General features: G+C 35.7%; 1 pseudogene; it reads right to left on the reverse strand.

Annotated features, from left to right (window-relative positions):
• Positions 1-5,540: 5,540 nt before the first annotated feature.
• On the reverse strand, positions 5,541-6,526 carry LOC100716927 (olfactory receptor 8B3-like; annotated as a pseudogene).
• Between the last annotated feature and the right edge of the window lie 16,322 nt (positions 6,527-22,848).

Below are 22,848 nucleotides of genomic sequence, written 5' to 3' on the forward strand. Positions count from 1 at the left end.
TTCTTTATCTAAAATTTACAAGAATTGTAATACCTCCATTTGGTTGCTTTTTGTGGAGTATCTTCTTTTTAAAATCCCTTTCTCCAGTGTAAGTTTGTGTGTGTGTGATACCGGAGATTGAACCTCTGGCATTCTCAGTGAGTTACAACCCAGGCCCTTTTCATTCGTTAGCTAATTGATTGATTAATTAATTTTTTTTTAAATTTTGAAGCAAGAACTTGCTAAATTACCAAGTGACACAGAATAGGCTCAAGTTTATTATCCTCCCTCCTGAGATCTGAGAGTGCTGAGATTATGAGCATGTACAGCCAACACCCAATTCTTCCTTGTTAAATGGTTAATTCTGAACAACTACTAGAAATCTGTCCTTGACTATACAGCTGGAAATAAATCTATGTTAACGTTTCTTATGAATCAACATGTATAGTTGTGTGATCTATTTAGATTCTTATCAAAAGTTGAAATTTTGCCTGATGAAAATTAATGTTTACATTTTAATTCAAATAATCTCTCTCCTCTGAAATGAAGTTTATCTTACACAATAATAGAATAAATTTTAAAAATTCCTCCAAGAAATACACCAAATGAAAGCCTTAAATGAACATTTAAAATCAAATTATGATCTTTTATATTCACTCATCTAATTCTTAAGCTTGCAGAAAAATATCCTACTTATTTCATAATCTTTTTGTTTTAACTATGAAAAATATTTGCATTCGTTTTTATTTTGTTATATTCTTATTTTATTAGTATATTTGCAGCATAATGATCACATTTTTCTTAGGTAGTTTGTGCGTGTACATAACCCATCTTTATTCTTTTTCATCCTTTTCCTGCTTCACCCATCTTACCGTCACCTCTAGACTCCTTCTCATCTGCAAAAGTTCTCTATCTCAGCTTCCTATTAGCTGTACTTTAGTTTGCTCCTTTTCCAAGGAGGCAATTATTTCAAGCAGTGCTTCTATGAAAAAAGAATGTTGAAAGACTTTTCCTCTTTCCATTACACGTTTCCTGGCCCTGGGAGGTCACAAACAATGGAATAGGACCTTGAAGGCCTTCTTACACCATCATCCTTTCACTTTTGTTTCTTAAACCATGGGATTTTAAAACCATAGAAATTTGATGTAAAGAACTCATGAACATAGCCTGTGAAAGAAACAAAAGAAGCAATGCATAGAGCAAACTGAGTGCTGTCAGACTCTGAGAGCCACATGGATGGAGCAGGAATTTCAAATGGAATGAAACTGAGACTCAAAAATAAACCTTTAAATCTGATCATTTATTTTCCACAGGAGCGTCAGGATAATTCATGACAAAAAATTGTCTTTTCAAGAAACGCATGCTGGAATAACGCTGTATCCAAGTGCATAAAGTTATCTGGGTACTTAATTTATAATACAAAATTAACTCAAAATGAATCTTACATTTAAATTGAAGAAATAACCTGATAAAACTATTAGAAGAAAAATAAGAGTAAAAATTTTTGATCTTGACATAAAATAATTTCTTAGATATATTTTAAGGACAGAGAACAAAAAGACAAATTGAATTTGATCAAATTAAATTTCTGAGATTGAATGAATGTCATTGAGTGTAGGAAAGAACGACCTACAGAAGAAAACATTTCCAAATCATATAGAATCAGAATTAGTATCACAAGTTCATTAATATCTCCTTTAAATGTAAAATTTCAAAAATATAAGTCTTTTAAAATAGACACAGTATTGGAAAACACACATGTTTCTCATAAGAAAATATACAAGGCACTAAAATAAATGCTTAGTAACATCCTTAATAACAAAAGAAGTATAAATCAATCAACCATAGAAACCCCCTCAGACTCATTATCATGGTTTCACTAAAAATTACAACAAATGCCAAAGGTTAGAGAAGGTGTGAAAACTTGGAATTTTCTTATATTGTGGATGAGAGGCTTTAATGGTTGCAGCCACTTTTAGAATATTTTCTGAGAAGACCATTATCACAGTTAAAATTGGAGCTGATGGGTGACCACCACGGTGTGATATGTCTGTTCAACCTCAGAGAATGTGAGATACCAAGTGTGAATGCCAATGTCTATTATGCAGCGTGGGTTCCTATAATACATCAAAATGAGTTCATCCATTGTAAAATGCTTGTTATTCTGATTGCAAATGCTGGTAACAGAGAAGTCTCTGCATGTGTACAAGCACGATGTTATATGGCAAATCTGTGCCCCCTCTCATCAAATTCACTGTAAGTCTAAAGCAGCTCTAACATACAGTGTAAAAATAAAAATGTCTTCAAATCATTCATCATTAGAGAAATGAAAATTTGAAACATGAAGAGCTAAAACTATGATTCTTTTAAGAGCATTAACTGCATTTGTTTTTTCTGAGGCAATTTTATTGAAAGACATACATGGAGAGACTCATGGGGCGAGCTGTGGGAGGGTCTTGAAGCAGAGCTCCTGTGTCTCTTTCTAGTGGAATCATGGTGCTGCCCACTGCTCACAGGTTTCCACCAGGAGCCCCACTGAGCTCCAGTGTCCACGGTATTTTTTGCATTAGCACACATTTGCAGTACCCGGTTATCTCATTCATGGTGGGGAGTTCGTGCACGTGTACAGCACATCATGGTTCTCTGTACTTCTCCTTTTCCTTTCCTCATTTCCCTCTCCCTCTGTCTCTAACTCCCATTCCTGTTTGTAAAAGACCTATATCCCTGTTTCCTGTTGTCTCTCTTTAAATTTGCTCTTTAAATAAATTACATTATGTGTTTCTTATATAAGAGAAAGCATGTGTATGATTTGTTTCCCTTAATATTACGGTTTCAAGGTGCATATATTTTTTTACAAATGACTCAAATTTATTCTTCTGCATGAGGACAATCCTCTATTGTGTATATAAAATACATCTTCATTATGCAGTCATCTATCAGTGGACATACAGAAAACTTCCAAGATTAGGGTACCCAGAGTTGTGCTGCCATAAACTTGGGTATGCATATATAACTAATCTGAATTTTTTGGAAATGATGCCTAGAGTAGGAATCCAGGTCAAACTGAACTTCCATTTATAGGATTTTTCTGAGACTTTATGTACTTTATCAAATTTACAAGTTATTTAAAGTTTTGAAATTAATTTTACAGAAAATAAAAAGAAGGGGCTTAATTTTAAAGGATTTTAACTTTTAAAACATGGAAGAGAATTTTTGTTTTGAGGTACTTCAAATGAAAGACCAATGATCTGATTTAATACAGGTTTGGTCGGTTCAAGTGCTAATGAAACATATGAGATGCATAGACAATCTCTGCAATGCCTTCAAAGGATACCAGGTGACAAAAATATCATCTTCTTATTTAAACATGCTTTTATTACCCAGGGAAATTAATTATAACAAAAGGAGATGCAAGTGAAGTTGAAACAAATCTTTCAAATTCAACAATTATAGATATTTAAAACGTGGAAAAATGACAAATATGTTGGTAATCGTTGATGGGGAAGGAGTGGTTACTTCAAGCCTTTAATGAAGAATTGAGCAAATCTATGCATATAAAGCATACAAGCCAGCAAATCACTAATGTTAAATTTTGCAGCACACAAACACTGAGTTGACAGCTTTTGTTTTTAAAGGAAAAATACTATATCTTATTACAATTATCTTATAAATTATGTAAATTGTCATATCATGCATGAGCGTAGGAATTGTTGAATAGTCATTGAATTTAGATTCAAGGGGATATTATCCATCAACCTACACTTAAAAATAATTTATTACAACTTATTTCTTCACCCAATGGACTGCACCAGTTCTCACTGCTCTCTCAGCTGAGATATCAGGTTTTCATTCACTATATTACAGAAGGTAACAGCATATGAAAATCAACAATAACAAGAGAGATTTAGTTGTTCCCAAGTCCTCCTGCCCAGCTGGTTAATCTTTCTTTAAAATCAAAAGGCCGAAGCCTGTGTTGCATCCAGAGAAATCTGTAATTTTCATGTTTCCATGGCCTTCCAAAAAAAAAAAAAAAGAAAGAAAGAAAGAAAGAAAGAATAGTAAGCTTTATTTTCCCATTATTTGACTTTTTAAATTTCTTCTTCCAACTAGAATTTTGATTGACATTCACTATTTTATTTCTTAAAATTATCATTTCTCTTTGTGATTTCCCACAGATATTGCCATGTTCATTCCTCAGTGCAATATTAACGCACAATTCTGTGTTAAATGAGTGTCCAAACTTTTATGAATAATGAAGGATAATTAGAGCACTCTACAGAACAAGACAGGGGCCAGTCTAAAATGGTTTTTAATTTTCACTGATCATTCTTCAAACAGAAGTCTCTTATTAACTAACAGTGTATTTCTTTAGTACTTGGTCTGTCCCTACCATTCTATCCCAAGCTCTACTGTTCTCAAATAAAAGGTTCTGGAAACTAATTCTCCTTCTCAAGAAAATTCTGTTGTGAACTTGTGCTAAGCATCTCCAGTTTATACCAGCCACACAAAAGTGGCATCCAAGTGTCCATCTGAGCAAAACTTTAACCCAAGAACTCTTAGAAAACTCCTATATATTTTTTCTTCTTTCTTTTTCTTTTCTTTTCATTTCATTTCTTTTCATTCTTTCTCCCTTCTTTCCTTTCTTTCTTTCCTCCTTCTCCGTTTTTTTCTCTTTTTTCTCTTCATTATCCATATGGATTCCTTCCTCAAGAATAATACATGATGAAATAAAATGACACTAAGCTGACATTGTTTTTTGTCAGTTTGTAATGAAACCTGAGTCCTACATGCTCACTCTATTTTATATTCTGTCTTACACTCAGCAGGAATATATATCTTCTATTGCTAGCCATTAACAAAAAAAAAATCTTTCTACAATATCTACCATACATTAACTATATCACAGGACTAAACTCTTTGCATTATACGCTTTAGTCAGCTGTATTCACAGTATCTTGTGAAGTACAACTAATATTCATTACATGATTGATATATATTCATTGCATAGAAGAGCCAGTGAAACCATGAAAGATCAATAATTTAAAATTGCGTAGTGGGCCAAGGATTTAGGTCCATGGCTCAAGGGCCTGCCTGATAAGTGCAAGGTTGTCAGCTAGATCCCTGGTACAAAAAAGAAAGAAAGAAAGAAAGAAAGAAAGAAAGAAAGAAAGAAAGAAAGAAAGAAAGAAAGAGAGAAAGAAAGACAGAAAGAAAGAAAGAAAGGAAGGAAGGAAGGAAGGAAGGAAGAAAGAAAGAAAGAAAGAAAAAAAGAAGAAAGGAAGAAAGAAAGGAAGAAATCCCATAACTACATAAAGAAGAAAAAAACCTAAAGATAATTGTTAGTCTTCTGCAATCAGTTCTGCTTCTCTTTCTAGATTGCATTATTAACCTTGTTCGTTTGGTCATTTTCATTTCATGTTACCATAACAGGAAAGATAGTGAAAGGTACAAATAATAAGGAACCATAATGAAAAAAAAAAGTTTTAGCAAACAAGGCATTGCTCCCCAAACTTAAATAAAATATGATGATAAAGTTTTGAAGAGATACATTTTATATAAACTTAGAATTTATCTGTGCTGTAAGCACATGCACAGACAGAGTATGATTCTAATCGAAGATATCTTCTGCCCAAAGATTTTCTCACAGCAACTCTCACATCTTTGTTCCTCAAGCTATAGATTACAGGGTTCATCATAGGAACCACGTTGGTGTAAAAGACAGAGGAGATTTTTCCCTGATTCATAGACCCAGCAGAGGATAGCTTCAAATACATAAATGCACATGATCCAAAAAACAGGGAAACTACAATTATGTGAGAACCACAGGTGCTGAAAGCTTTTGACCTGCCTTCCATTGAGCGTATTTTTAATATACTAGAGAGGATGAACACATAAGACAAAAAGATGGTGACACTGGGCACAATGATGTTAATACCCCCCACAACGAATATCATCAACTCATTGACATAGGTGCTGGTGCAGGAGAGCTCAAGCAAAGGGAGGATGTCACAGAAATAGTGGTTGATGGTGTTTGATGACAAGGTCAGCCTCAGCATGCATCCCGTGTGGGCCATGGTACCAGAAAATGCCATCAGGTAAGAGCCAAGCATAAGGCTGAAACACACTCTGGGGGACATGGCCGTGTTATACAAAAGTGGATTAAGGATGGCCGCATAGCGGTCATAAGTGACGTAAGCATATAAATTTCACAAATAATGAAAAAGCAATAAAAGTAGTACTGGGTCATACACCCCCTATAGGATATAACGTTTTTTGGTGACAAGAAGTTCATTAGCGTTTTAGGTGTAAATACAGAAGAATAATGAAGGTCAATGAAGGACAAGTTAAAGAGGAGAAAGTACATGGGAGTGTGAAGATATGAATTCAACACAATCAAAGTTATTAAGCCTAAATTTCTGAACACAGTGACCACGTACATTCCTAGAAACAGGAAGAACAGTGGGACCTGGAGGTCTGGTCTGTCTATTAACCCCATCAGAACGAATTCAGTTACAAAAGAGCCATTTCCAGGAGCCATTCTTCTCTGTAGAATCTATGGACACAGGAAAGCAGAATTACACTCAACCACACACAAGTGCTCTTATAATCCCTTCTCTCACAAATGTGAGACACAAGCCAGAAATGTCAGACATAACCAGCCTAAAGCCACAGAGCTTGACTCTAAAGTTATCTGGTGCTGAATGACATTGTCATCGCCTAATTGAAGTCTGAAAATCTAAATATAGTAAAAACAAAAACAATATAAACCTGCACCTACAATTTAGCCAATAGAGCCAGAGCCAGTGCTACCATATGAAAACAATGCTGCTATAGAAAAATGAAAAACACAAGGCTGGACATTATTTACTGGACAGCATTATTGTCTCCATTGTTTGCTTATTTCCCCCACTAACAAAATTGGAGGCAGAAGTCTTTCATCTTGGCATTAAATTTTAATTCAGATTACTCTCTGGTGTTTTGGAACCTTGGAAACTGTTCTTTTCTAAACACAGCAACCAGGAACCAATGATTCAGTGACTGTCCCATAGCACAGAAATCTCATGTCCAGAAGAAGGAGAGATCTGTCCACGCAAAGTATACTACAGATGAAAACACTGTGCCCTCTGTGTCCAACACTGCTACAAACCATATCTACTTGTCTTTCAAAGGCGTTCTTTTACTAGGTTTACCTGAGTTTTACAATAGAAGACGAAGTGGGAAAATTACCTTTATCAGATTCCCGGACTTCACCTCAAAACGAGAGACCAATGGTAACTAAAGTAAGCAAGAGACAAAAAGAGAAATAATGTAATATCTCACATGTATGTGTAAATCTAAAACAGTACACTCACATAATCAGACAGAAGGATGTTAATTGTTATTAGCCAGTGAGAAATTTAGGCTATTTTGGCCAAAGTTACTACATTCAATTATGTAACCTAATTCAGATTTGGAGAGCTAATACAAAACATGTTATTAAGAGTTAATAGTACTGGTTCATATACTCACTATATGATAACAAAACAGATTTTCAAAAATTTCTACTCTTGGTCTAGGGATTTAGCTCATGGCATAAGTGGTTTGATCGCCAGAAACAAACAATTTTTGAAAAATTTTCTCCTTTTTACATATGTGCATATAACACACTTAAATGGTAACTATGTAAAGACCAGTATATTAACTACTTTCACTTTTCAAATTATTTTACAATGCATATGCCACAATAATAGTTGGAATATTTCATATATCCCATTTTGAATGTTTTCAATATCTCAGTAAAGGTGTTATGTAAGTTGAAATAAATTAATAGGAATGGATTTCCAAACTTAACCTTCTTGGAAGAGGAAACTTTAGTGATTGCTTATCATATTTTACTCAAAACATCTGAAGGAGAATATAGGATTTTGTCATTGATTCTAATAAGGTACAACACAAGCTTAATTTCTCATACTTCCTTCTGAAGTAGCAGTCATAATTTATAAAGATAATGTTATCTCCTCTGAAGCATCAGATTTGGAGAAAAATAAATATCCCTTCTTCCTACAATTGTCATTAAATGAAACATCAGAAGATTTAACATGATTATAAGGACATAATGAGCTTATGTATGAACAAGAAAGTAGCTTCTCCGGGCTCTTCCTAGAACACAGATTCTAGATATGAAAAAGAAATGAGGGGATTGTGTTTGCTTCTTACGCACAACCTGTATTAATTCCCTAGACACTCAATATTTCACTCAGGCTTTCCTTTCTCTACAGGGACTGTGCATCTCCCACTGCAGAGACAATCTTAACTCTCATCTCCCCATCGCCATCATCTTAAAAGGAAATTCATCATTTTAGTTCACTGTTGCTTGTTCTCGTGTCTTTGTTAGTGATCTTCCATGGAGTGTACATATAGGCTTGCTTATTCTTTTATGTGAAGTTGTGAAGGACTGCAGTAGTTCACCTTAGGTTTTGTTTCTCCAGAGGTAGTTCCAAAATGACTTTTAATGTGTTGCATCCATACTAAAGTTGTGACCTTTATACACTTAGTGGAAATGGCTGCCAAGTGTGCTGCTGAGATCTTAAGTGGAATACTTCAGTGGTGTAGTTAGAAATTTGTAAATTCCTCACAGTCAAACTCGAAATATAGAGATAGAAGTTCCATGTTGGAATCCTGCGCCACATTTTCAAATTACAATATCTTGGACGAGTAGCAACATGTCTGTGCCACAGATTCTCATTTGTATGATAGCGATGTAAAAAGTAACACATATCTCATGGATTGTTGGGACTGTTACATAAGAAGATAAAGAAATAATAAAAATAAATGCATACATATGTAAAATAATGAATATCAATTTGAGTACAGATACCCTTCATGTATCACAAATTGAAAATATCCTAAGATTAAAATACATTAAATATTGTTCTGCTATCAAACAACATAGTTTGGGTGGGTTCACCTTAACTGTTATCAGATTGCTTATATTAGTGTAAAGCATCACAGTAGTATGACACCAAAAAAAAAGGTCCAAATTTGAGAATCAAAATGCAGTTCCCTAGAATGATCCCAAAAACTCAGTACCCAAGAATTGGGTGGAAATTTAGGAATCACTGTGCAGCACCTACACACTTTGCTTCTTTCACACTATTGTGCAGTCAGAGCTTCTAAGCAGAACCACTGACCTGGAGACCATCTGGCGTTATGTTCTCTTCCTTTCTGGCTCACCTTCTGTCAAATTACTCTTTCAAATTTTAATTACCAAGTCTAACTCAACAATATACTTTAGGCCTCGCATCTTTTTGTGGAAGTAATGTATGGATTCATGAATGTAGAGTAGTATCAATTATGATTCCATGAAGGAAAATTTTGATAAATGTTTTATATTTTCCTTTCAGTCTCTCTTCTGCCACTTTGCAAATCACGTGAGTTCCTGAGTGCTGAGAAGCAAGAGAAATAAATTTTAAGGTATTTTAAGGTGAGAAAGTACATAAAGATTTGGAGACACCAAGAAATGTGTGATCTTCCCCGCACAGTGAGAAAAGAAGACACGGTTTTCCATGTTGTAATTCCTTCATGGTTAGAGGTGATATGACAAGAAGAAAATAAATGACAGCTATGGTGCAAAGGAAGAAACAAGATAACTTTTTCAGTAAATGAGATGACTGCTCACATAAAACTGGAGATACGCTGAAGAACTGATTCCACTACAGTTACAAAAAAATTTATAATGCCACAGCACATCAGGGCTGCCTCAGTCCCTTTCTTGTTGGAAAAACCGAATCCTACAGGTGAGGTGACTTTTTCTGTGAGGGAGAGGAATGATTTTTAAGAAATAGAAATCCAGTGTTTCTCTGTTCTGGAGCTTTAGGTAGCCACGGACAAGGCACCAGCACCTGGCCAGGCCTTCCTGAAGCATAATAGAGTGCTATCTGGCATCTCATGGCAGAAAAGACAAAAGAGTCTGAGAGCAAAAGTAAAGATGGCAAAGAGACAAGAATGAAGCAAGAGAGTGGAAAATGCGTCACCTTACAAGGACCCCACTCCTGCATTAACTGCTTGGATCAGTTCTTACAGGTTAGCTAACTCTTCATGCCTTTCAAAGACAAATTCCTCCATGAGTTTGGGGAAGACAGAAAACCACAAGAAGCTCAATATTATTTCTTTGTACGAACAATGAGCAACTGAAAAGTTGAAATTCTATAAAGCACTACTATTAGAATAGTACCAAAACAATGAAGTTTTAGACTTGTTGGAGCTGTTGAAGCTGAATATCCATGCAGGGCTGTGACATGGCCCTGGCATGGCTGAACTGAAAACAAGGAGACACCTCAGGGGGCAAGATAGGCCACAGCTGAGGCCACCTGGAGACCTTCTCATAGGATAGTTCTTCTTAATTAGCATCGTCTGTTGCTTGGAGAGGCCCTAAACTCCTCCCAAAGTCCTGCTCAGGTTTCCTATGTTTTTCACTCTGACCCCTTCCTTGTTTGAATACTAAATAAATACGGGCCTCCCAGAGACACTGTTGCGGCCACCAGATTTAAGCACTCTACAGAGGGTTTTGGTCCTTATGGAGCCCTAAAGACCCTACATCTTGCCTCATTTGTCTCTGCCTTCTCCGTGCACTTGTTTCATAGATTGGTGTTCTAGGTACAGACTCATATAGGTACAAATCCATAATGTAGTACATGCAAGATATGTACGCCATGAAACAATGACACTACTTAAATATATTAAACACTGTAATCTTCTATTATTGTGTTTTGAAATTCTGTATCATTTTCATTCTTTTTTGCTCTTAAAATAACCTTTACAAAAAGAAAGATTTACTCACAGAAGAGGGATTCCAGAACTGCATCAAGAAACTTCCAAGAATGAGGACACAGTTGTGTTTGCACTAATGGGAAGTATTTTCAGGGAGATTAATGGCCATCCATTCTTTACTGGAGTACATTTTCTGATGTAAACCTTAATTTATTTTACCACACGTCCTAGAGACTGAAAAACACCTCATTTTCATAGGTTAAAAGATTGAATCTTGTCAAGGTGTCTATTACCATTTTCTTTTCTTTAACCTCAGGCTTAGCAGGCAGGCACTATGCTGCTGGGCTGTAACCAGGCCTGTCATCTTTAAACTGATCCATAAAATTACATTAAATTCCAAGCATGGCATTTTATAGGAGAAAAATGACTCTCAAATTTGTATCAATAGTCAAAGGATCAGTGATATTCAGAGTAATTTTCCAAAACAATAGATCAGTAACAACAAGTGTTTTAAAATTTAGTATAATGATATAATTTTCAGGAGTATGCAGGGTTGGTTAATGCTCAGAGAGGTCAATGGAGCAGTATATAGAATTCAGGAACAGCATATATTTTGGATTTTGATGAAGCTACAAGTCATTTATGCTACAATTCTCAACAAAAAGAAAATCAAGCTGATTCAGCAGGGTAAAAAACTGACTTAAAATACGATATTACATATAATTTTTCATAATCATGAACAATTTTACATTTTCAAACATTCATTAGAAATAAATTTGAATTTTAAAATAGGTGAAAAGTAAAAAATAATATGCATATATATTTTAATGACTCTGGAACTCAAAAACTGATCAACATGTAAAAATCAAATAATGGTGTGGTATATTGTAGGGACTGGGCACCAAAATTTGATCCTAATTACATAATGGATGATTAATAGGAAAAGAGAAGGTAGAGACCATACTGGAAAATGCTAAAGAGGCCTAGAATATTTTCTAAAATTCAGGTGCGAGTGAAGATGTCAAGAGACCATGAAGTAAACCATGAATGTAAAAGTCATTAGAGTTTCTGTTGAAGTCCCTGAAAGTGACAAAGTGGACCTGGCAACTGTGCAGAACACCGTTTACACCCCAGGTTCTGGTGTCTATCAAGACATTAAGCAAGCCAGGTGTCTGTGTGGATGCCTGACTGGGAGCAGGAGGACCTATGTGGAAGGTGTCTTGTGGCTCACCAAAGTAGAGTGAAAGATGAGATCTCTACAAAGCAAGCATGGTGTCCCCTGGTTCGCTATGATAAGGATGGCAACACTATTCTTTCTGAATATCATGGCTTAGATCCCTTGACAAGCAGAAAGAATGAGAAAAGCTTTCCAAATGCCAACATGGGAACAGATGGCAGCACAGAATGCAGCTGAGTATGGATAATATCAGCCGCTGGTGACTGTGCTTCAGTCTGTCAGGTGTACTTGCCATTGCTGCTGATGTGCCTGAAATGCTGTCCCAGCATCTGAAGATGAGTAAGCCTAGCTCAGCTCTCCCAGCTCCAGGATGACCAATAGTGTGGTCACAGTAAGTTTCATGGGGATTTTGTGGCTCCACAGTACATATGATCTTTTGTCAAATATTCTTCATGATGATCACATAGCTTCATAGACTGGAAGGAGAACTTGTGGATGATTACAGAAGTTTCTGATTTCTGTTTGAGGCACTTCAAAGTGAGTGATAAGGTTCAGTTCCTTTTGTTTGATATTCCTGAGGCATGTAAGAACCTGAAGAAAGACTTTTGATACTGGAGACACTTTGAACAATGATCTATGGATTTTTAATTTACTCAGAGACAACATGATTTCAGACAAGAGAAATGGCATAAAAACCAATTTATTTGTTGAAGTGTGGGATTCAAGGATCAAATGAAAATTAGACCAGTTGGATTAGGATGATGGAAATTTTGTTTCAGATTCTTTACTTCTCTCCTTTTACCCATGTATTTCCTTCTGTACATGTATATGCACATTGGAGGGTGTTTCCCTCTCCTGACAATCTGAGTGGAACTTATTAAGAAGAATCAAAGATGGCCTCATTTAAAACTGGATTCATAGTTCTAATGCCATTTGTGGTCATTCAGTTATCACTGTTTATTGTTGATTGTTGTACTGTAAATGCAGGGCATTTGCAACGAGTTACAGCCCTAGAAGTTTTAGAGTTCTTTTATTTGTTTTCAGCAGGGTCACTAACTCACTAGCTTGCTCAGGTTGAGCTTGAATTTGCAATCCTCCTGCCTATGTTCCCAGAGTATGGAATGGCAAACATGTGACCTGTCAGCTGGCTCAAAGACTGCTTTAAAGGATTATTTTGGAGCAAGAGATAAAGGCTAGGAGGAAAGGAAGGGGGAAAAGATCCTAAAAAGAAATTAAATGCTGGAAATAGGGCTTTTTCAAAAGGGAAAGTGAAATAGGGCATGGTGGTGCAGTCCTGTAGTTGCAGCCTCTGGAGGCAGGAGTGTTGCAGCAAGTTTGAGGCTAACTTGTGCTCCAGAATGAGTTAAGCCCACCCTGAGCTGCATGAGACATTGTCTCAAGAAAGCAAAAACTAAAAATCAGAAATTAATTAAGAACTGGGCAGAAGGCTGATGAATGAAGGAAGTAGCCGCAAAAGTATTTAAAATGTGCTATGTACAGATACAGATTTCCCTGATAAATGTAACCATTATATGCTGGAAACATACTAATATGAAACACTTTCATAAAAAATGAACAAAATGTGAATTTGTGAAGTCTGTGTCACTTTCTTCCCAGTGAGTTAACGAATAAGACGTTCTTTAAATTTTAAATGTACAGCAACAAAAGAACAATTCTGAGAGAAAATACATTATTTTATAAAATCCTTTTAAAATCCCTGCAGCTTCCTGATGAATTTCTACACCCAGTATTGAGGAAATTTTGCATCAATAAATGCACTCATTAGTTGGAAGTGTTGATCCATTTTAGTCAAATTGTTCTGTTGACTCCTTCATAGAGACCTTTCTTGAGATTCTAACACACTTTGTTTTTAAATCTAGACAAAAGTAATAAAATGTCAATACTGACATATTAAGACAGTATTGGAAAGAATTCATATAACTGAAATATATATTAAACAAAAATGTTCATGGGGATGCACTGACTGCATTTAAAAACATATTAGATGTATATATATATATATATATATATATATATATATATATACTCATATACATACACTCATATATATAAATACATGCATATTTGACCATGTTCTCTCTAAATCACATATATAAAATACATACACATGTATATGTATATACATATATGATAGGATAATTCCTGAAAAGATATCTTTTAAACAAACATTACTGGAACAACTAAATGTTAAAGAGGCAGCTTCAAAAATAATATGGATATTTTTCTTATAGTGTAAGATAAATTCATCCAAATAAATCATAATTCTAAAAGTACAAAGTAACAAAACTTCTAGAAGAAACATAAGGGAAATATGTGTGGTCTTCTGGCAGGTAAGGATTTCTTAAATATTAAACCTGTGGACAGAGGACTAATATCCAAAATATATAAAGAACCCAAAATATCAAAAACCAAAATAAAATATTTCAACAATAAGTGAGTTGAGTACACACTTCTCAGAAGAAGTATCAATATCCAATAAATATGTGAAAAACTAATCAATATTTTTAGCCATTACGAACACATAAATCAAAACTACATGGAGATTCCATATTACCCAGCCAGAATGGTTCTTATCAAGAAAGAAAGCATATCAAATTCTGGTAGTAACATAGGGAAAAAATAACCCTTGTAGACTATTGATGGGAATGGAAATTACCACAGCCAACTATGAGACAAGTACAGGAGGTTAAAATAAACTACAATTAGAACTACCAGAAGAAGCAGCTGCAGCAGTCCTGGGTAAACCCTACCCAAAGGGTTCCGAGTTGGCATTGCTCTGTAGTGATTCCTGCATGCTCGTGTTTATCTCAGCACTGTTCACCTTGGCCAAGTTATAGAAACTGCTTAGGGGCCCATCACTGGATGAAAAGTAAAGCAAATGTGGTTCGCACACACAGTGGAGTATTACTAAATCATAAAGAAGAACAAAAGCAGGTCATTTACAAGAAATCGGCTAGAACTTCATATGATCATGTTAAACAAAATCAGCCACACTAAGCAAGACAAATTTCACATTTCCCTTGATCTTTAGCATTTTTAGGGGAAAGATAACATGAACAGAGAAGGGAAACTGTTAAGGGAAAAAAAAGAGATGTGGTTCAGGAGAAGAACTGGTAATAAGCAGGGTATGTACAGTTTAAACACACCGCCATTCTCAGTGAAGATGTATCTGCCCTATTTAGAATGATGAAAGATTGTGGGCTTATTTTACACTTTGTCTTTTATTTTACAATTTATTAGTGTGTATATCTTATGAGAAATAAACTTTTACGGCACATCCATACTTGCTTATAACATGCATTATGTAATTATTTACCCCCTTCCCTCTCTTCTCCATAGTCCCCTTGATTCTTTGCCACTTCTCCAGGAGTCTTGTTGAGTTCTTTTTGCCTTTTGTTACCCAGAAGAGAACATGTGGAGTTGAAATATTAGTTGTTTGATTTTAATAGGTATTCTCAGGTGCTGTATGTAAAAAGGAATGCTCGTTTTTGAGGAAACCGAAACAATTCATAGTGGCAATTTATTCAGATTGAGAAAAACATTTAAAAATACAATGCAATGTCAAATAGGAGAAATCATCAAGGAAAAAAATCACTAAAATGGAAACCAGACAACAGAAACCCTGCCCACGCGAAGTAAACAAAAGTGCTTCCAGGCACAGCACACTGGCAGGAAATAGGAGAGGGGAAAACAAGGAGGTTATGTGTATAGAAACATAGGGAATAAAGGTTAACACTGTACCAACCACCAAACAAATGTTCAGAGGTGTTGCAGACAATATTGCATTCTGCTGTTTTATCCACAGCCTTCTATTGGCACACTCGATTACTTTACACATTATACTTTTTATAATTATGTAAATTACATTCATTTTTTTTAAAACGCTAGGATCCATTATTCATTGATGCAAAGTCTCATGAATGAAGTGTTTGTTGGAGAATAAGAATTGTTTTAGAAATGTGTGGACTCTATGCTTTGTCTTACTCAAATTAGAGATACTAGGTAGTATGTAAGCTTGGGTGACTGATTTATTTCACTCAAAATTGTATTTTCCAGCCACTCATTTTCTCACAGATGTCTCTAATTTGTTCTTCTTTACAATCAAGTACTATATCACAGTTTTCTTTATCCAAACATTTTAGTTCTTTATCCAGTCGTCTGTTTTTGGATACACAGCTGCTTCCGGGATTTATCTATGATGACGTGTGCAACTCTAAACATTTGTATACATGAATCTCTGTAGTACAATGTTTTTAGCTCTTTGGAGAAGAGATCACAATAAATTAAATAAGTGGAGACAAAAGGACACATTTCAGGCCAATGGAAATAGGGCTAGAAGATCAAAGCAGAAGTAAAGGAGAAATAAAGAAAATAAGCATATTCCAGGTGTAGGAACCTGAAGACTCAATGAATGCAAACATTATATGTCATAAACATGAACCAAGATTAATAGCAACAAGAATGGAAATAGAGAAAGGAGATTTCGAGTAGGAGGAAGAAAGTCTTTTTGGAGGACAGACCTCAACATAAGGAGGAAATGAAGGGATTGTTTACTCCTTAAATCGTGATCTGTCTTAATTCCTTACAGACTCAGTTCTTCACTCGGGTTTTCTCTTCTCTTTAGAGATCGTGCATCCTCCATTTCACTAATACCTTGATCTCTTAAGGGAATTTTATTGTTTGTGTTCTTCTCTCTTTATTCCCACATCTCTAACAGTAATTATCCCTGGGGTGTATGTCCAAATGTCCATGTTTGCTTATCTGAAAACTTTCAAGGACCATAGTAATTCCCCACATTGTCATAATTGTGATAACTCCAAACTACCTTATAATGTGTGGCATGTACGCTAGAGTTTTAACCTCTAAATACTGACTGGAAATGTCTACCTGAGAATCCTGCTGAGCAAAATGGTGATGAAGTCTGCAATTTCTAAATTTCTCACAGAAAAAAGGTGGATAGAGACTCAAAAGACTGGTGTGTGTATTCTGCTCCAAATTTCCTCATTGCAATGTTTAAAAGAATTATTTAGCATCTCTGTACAACATATTCACATTCATAGAATAGTGATACGTTAAATAACACTGGATTGTTGTTCACTAGGTGATAGCTTTTAAAAAAGTTATGCGAGGCTCAGGATTTAGCTTAGAGACACAAACACCAGCCTCACAAGCATGAGGTTGTGAGTTCGATCCCCGGTAAAACCCGTACCAACACCCCCCCACAAAAGATACGAGAAACAATCAAAATAATAGGTAAATAATCCACAATCAACTGCTATGGCTTGTGTCTAGATGTCTCCACAATTCTCATGGCATTTCAGTAGAGTGGAAGAGTTGTGGTTCCTCTTTTCCCGGTGCTCCACTCAGAAGAAGCGAGATTTTATTATGGTCCCTGTTTACTGATATTCTCCTGCTGCCATTTTCTTCAGCTCCGGAGCTAAAACACAAAAAGTAAAAAGAAAATACTAGGGGGCTGGGGATTTAGTTGGGGGCTGGGGATTTAGCTCAGCGGCATAAGTGCCTGCCTTGCAAGCAGCGGGTCGTGAGTTCGATCCCCGGTACCGATAAAAAAGAAAAAGACAAAAAAAAAAAAAAAGAAAAAAAGAAAATACTAGCACTCATTGCTGTGTCTCTTTTGATTCTTCAGATTCCTAAGAGATTTGCCTTTCATACGTTTTAAAGCCTTTTCATCTTTGTTTCATATATAGGTTCCAGAGTTTTTGCCTGAATTTAATAGGAGAAATATATAATTTACTCTGCATTTCAGAAGTGAACTTCCTCAGATATTACATCCTTTTTCACTTGAAAGTGATAAGCAAGAAAAAGAAAACAGTTGCAAAAACAATAATTAATACACTGCACACTCTCGTCTCCATAGTAGTTTCTCAAGAGTATAAGATACAAGCATGAATGTACAAACAGTATTAACACAGCCTTACTTTTCAATGATCTGACAGAAAGTAGGTTATGGTGTTTCTATTTAAATCCATTTTTAGAGGATTACCTTAGAAGGCTGGATATCTTTTGGAAAATTGAATTGCTCATTATTGCTTTATTTACACTTACAGCAATTCTGCAATGGAGTGTCTATTAGGAGGGAGATGAAGACAGAGAAATTAAGCAAATGATTCCAGAGTTGTACAACCCAGTATGTGTTAAAATGAATTTATTTGTATTACTCTCTCACCATTTCATTTGAATATGTCTTCTTAACTAGTCTTCCCAATTTTCAAGGTTAAGTACAGCTTTGGAATCTGTCCAATTTCTATCTTGTAAAAGCAAGTTAGCTTTTTAAATTTTCAGATGATCTGGCTCAATGAACATTTCCCTTGAAACAGACTCCCATGTAAACTGACACTGAGTTCCCACAGACTGAGGCTAAAAGACTTGCCAAAGGGAACCCTCAGCTGCGGAGCTTAGTTCTTGAGTAAAGTGATCTTTGGTGTTGTGTTTAGCTCTTTGATAAGATCATCAGTTCTGTCACTGTCATATGATAAAGCACTTGTTAATAAATTTAAAAAATTGTAAGGAAACAAGAAATACTTTATTACTTAAATCAGTAAGTTAAACTTTGTAAGTTGTTTTCAATATTTTTTGATTGAAAAAGAGCTTCAGAGCTGACATATACAGTCTTCAGAAATTTGTTTAAGAATTTTAATGAATTCATCTCAGGAATGAATAAGCATTCTGGTTCTTGGCTTGTTGGCCCTTTTTAAAAATGATTCAATTTAAGGGGAATTATCAGAAGGCACAATCTTTGTGCTTCTGTATACAACCCTCAAAACAAGCTTTCCCTGAAGAGACGGCTGTTATACTCAAGAAGAAATTCAAGCAAGAGGGGAAAAGACCTGCACTGGGTCCATTCTGGGAGGGAAAGATTCCCCATATCTGTGTATCTTTAATATAATTTTTAAATAAACTGCCTTCCTTAGTTTCTGGGCTCACATCAACTCAACACTGTTAAACAGTATACCAGTCAGTATATACTTCTTTGCTATAAACTCACAGTTAAATCAGAATGGCCATTAGTTTTAAAAATGATCTTATGAAACAGAAAGAAGTATTTTATTAAATCTCAACACTTGCTTATACATCTTTTATTTTTATGTATTGCCATTGAATTGCACATGATACAATCCTGTGTAGACTGCAGTATAAAGCACGCATGTGATTGTTTTTTGCAAAATGAGCTGAACCCTTGTTTTATATAACATCATTACTTAGAAAAATAACCGATAAGGCAAACTGTGGTGATGCAGGCTGGAGTATATTCTCAAATGAATTCATGAAGCCTGTCTTGTCACGGAAATAATTGATAGAACACATTGCCAATGATAAAGTTTTGAACTTTCATGCAAAAATTGGAAATTCTTATCTTTCATAACTAGCTATGCAGCTTCTCAGTAGTTAGATATGTCAGATGATGTTATTGGTAACATAAACAAATGTGAGCTTTATATATTGTAAATTGAAGGCATAGCCACTTTGAAGTTCTGCAAAATTCAAGTGAACCAATATTTTACAAATGATCAATGAATTATTCTTTTAATCATGTTGGTAAAAGATCTGTTCAGATAGTAAGACCTTCCAAAGTATTTTAAACTGAGAATAGGAAAGTTACATTGTTATGTTTTTAATTCTAATTTGTAAGTAATATTTTTGATACTGATATTCAATGAACCATGATGCCTTTGACTGAACTACATCTTGGTCTATGTATGTCTATATCTATATCTATATCTATATCTATATCTATATCTGTATCTATAACTATATCTATATTTTATTGTTATTTTTAAACAGGTTCTCACTGAATCATCACAATGTCAAGGCTGGACTCTAAGGTACAGTCCTGCGCCTGAGCCTTCAGAGTGCTTGTTTAAAAATCATGCATTACCACACTCACCTTGCAACAGTATTTGTGTCTCCTGTTTTCCACTTAACTGTGTAGGCAACTTTTGTTTACATATTTTAATCAAAATAACATCGCAAACAATGAAATACAAATCCAAGTAGGAAAATACATTTGTCTTCTGTAAAACCAGTCACTTTAATTAACAGATTTTCAAAGCAAACAAATGCAACTTTTCTCACTAAATTTTTAGCATGCTTTATAAAATGATTGCTTTTCACAATATATTATTTTATATAATGTATTTATATATTATTTTATACTGTTTTATTAAACTTTATATTTTGCTTTTTTACATTTAGTTTGTTTATTTTAGGAGACAGAGTCTTACATTTCAGTACAGGCTGGCCACAAACTTGCAGAGATCTTTCTGTCTGAGCCCTCTGAGTCCTAAGATTACAGGTATGCATGACCATGACTGTCCACTGATACTTCTAAAATACATATTTTAAAACTTTTTGTTACAATTTTGGATACAGAGAAATGTAGCTCAATAAAACCCACAGGAACTAGCTCTTAGAAGGTTCTCATTTATTTCTAGGAAATAAAGGGATCCTGAAACTAAAAGAGGAACGCTATTACTCCAGATCATAATTCTAATTATTTTTTCTACTCAGTAAAAAATAAATGAATAGAGCAAGAGACTATTGAGGATTTGTCAATGCTGTATTTCTGCTTATTTGTGCCAGGGAAGGGATCGTTCATTCTAGGACCAAGTGGTATCTGCTTCTGCTCTATGTGATTTCCTTGGAAATTCTTTATGAGGCCTACAAAACTGGGCTTGAACCAAACCAAATAGGACTGGGAGGTGTTAGCATAGATACCTTGACTCATTTTCATCTTTTGGTGTAATCTTTCTGAGTTCTTGCTGAGAAATTATTCACTAGGTATCTTAATTTAACAAGAAGTTATTTAACACAACCAAGTGGAACTCACAGGGTTGTTAAGTAGGATCACAGCATATTGCAAAGAAAAACATGCAACAAGAAATCTATCCTTGGTCACAGGTATGATTCTAAGTGCTATTCTCCTGATATTTAAAAATTAATTTTCTGTGTTAGAATAATTTCCATTTATCAAAGGAGAACAGGGAGGCTTAGCGAAGGTGAGTGTCTTGAACATCATCCTCAGTAACTGTAGAACTGGGAGGAGCACACAGGTGTATTTGATGTAGATGTCTTGATTCTGAATTGTCCCTGAGCAGGATGAATATTAAAAATGTTTCACAGAGTGAGACTCCCTTGAACACAGGGGAGGAAAAGATTTTGTAAGAAAGAACGCCGGACACTGAGCTGGATATCAGGGAAAACATAGGTCTTCCATTTACAGAGGCATCTTAGATGGGCACAGAAAGCACATTGCGCTGTCTGTATGGGGAAAGGCCACACCGGTAAGCCTTTTGCAATACTGTGATTTGAGATCAGAAAAGTGCACAGTAAACCTGGGAAAACCCTGAAGGCGTGTTGAAGGTGTTGGACTAACTGGGAGCTCAAGGGCTGTAACTCTTACTCCAAAGTAATTCCTGGTGATTTCATTGGCAGAAAGTCAGAGCTTCTGCCCACTTGGAACTAGGGTGTGTGGTGCATGTGATTTCATTTTGACAAATACTGGCAATGACTTTTAATGTGAAGCAGAACTTGGAGACGGTGACCCTCACAGTAAGGATCTCCCTGCCAACTGTCAAGCCAAGTTCTCAGAGACAAGCCTTCTCTCAGCCACGTCCTCACTCTCCCACCTTCCTTCACGTGATGGGTTTTAGTCTACTGAAATGTCCTTGAATGTTTGCAGAAAGTTTGGTTTTTAATCAAGTGAGGTCTCCAGTATACTGACAGAATTGAGAAAGCAGTAAGTCTTGTGCATCCACCTGCAGCCTGTCAGGCTGTCTCCTCCACAGTCCTGGAGAGCGACAGACTCCTTTGGGAAATTTCTCAGCAGATTGTGGAGTGAGAGCTCACTGCTTTTCAACATGCTGTTGCGCGCAAAAGACTTTTCCATGATTCAGAACCCTCTCCCTGCTTCCTACATGTTGTTGAGGTGACTTGTCATAATAAAATTTCCATTATAGCACTCAGAAAACACAAATGAATTCTTTAAAAACTAAAAAAGTTGCATCTGCTAAGCTTTGGGGAGGTGAAGGAAGTGTGGTGGTTTGTATCTGGATCTCCTCCCCAAAGCCTCATGCACTCATAGGTGGCTGGGAACTCACCGTGTGACACTGGATTGATCCACTGCTTTGCTTAGCATAGTTCTGAGGGTGGATGATGCATTCACTGAGGAGGGGAAACCCGTCTGGGTGTGGGTGGCACCGCCCAGTAGGCTTGTGGACTGAATGGAGTGAAAAGGGAAAGAAGGATCATGGTGACTCATAACAGGAAACACTTCAGCATATTTTCTGATGGGAGAACAATGCCTGCTTTAACATACATTATTGGTAGTGCAACCCCCTGGCCAGAATCCACCTATGAGATGCAGGACCAGAGTAGCATTTTACATTATCAGCCACAGGAGGGTGGAACTGCGACACAAAATTGCCCGCATTCATCACCCAGTCTTTCCAAAAAAGATACACCCCTGTCCCAAACTCAATGTCCAGACTTTGCTAATTTTTTAAATTAAAATAACTTCAAGACTTATAAGTTCATACCAAACAAACAAAATGCCCACCAACCACATGATGGATGAAAAAGATGTGGTATTTTCATACAATGAAATATTACTCAGCTATAAAAAAGGATTATCTTGATGCTTTTATAGGTAAATGGAGGCAACTTGAGATTATCCTAAGTGAAATAAATTGGACTTACATTTGTAAATACCATATTGTCTCTCTGGTGTAAAAAATAAATAATAAAAAACTGAAAGGGTAGTAAGATCTAAAATGTATAATAGACATTGTAATAAAAAAAGGGAAAGTGCTCAAAAGGAAAGAACAACTTGTAGGTATACACATATAATGTTCTCAAATTTTAATCCCTGTTGAAAACCTACTGGAGTCTGTGAGTAGTCACTT

Source organism: Cavia porcellus, unplaced genomic scaffold (genome assembly GCF_034190915.1).
Source record: "Cavia porcellus strain 051 isolate PalLab524CR breed Dunkin Hartley unplaced genomic scaffold, mCavPor4.1 scaffold_9, whole genome shotgun sequence".
In the NCBI taxonomy this organism is placed as follows: domain Eukaryota; kingdom Metazoa; phylum Chordata; class Mammalia; order Rodentia; family Caviidae; genus Cavia; species Cavia porcellus.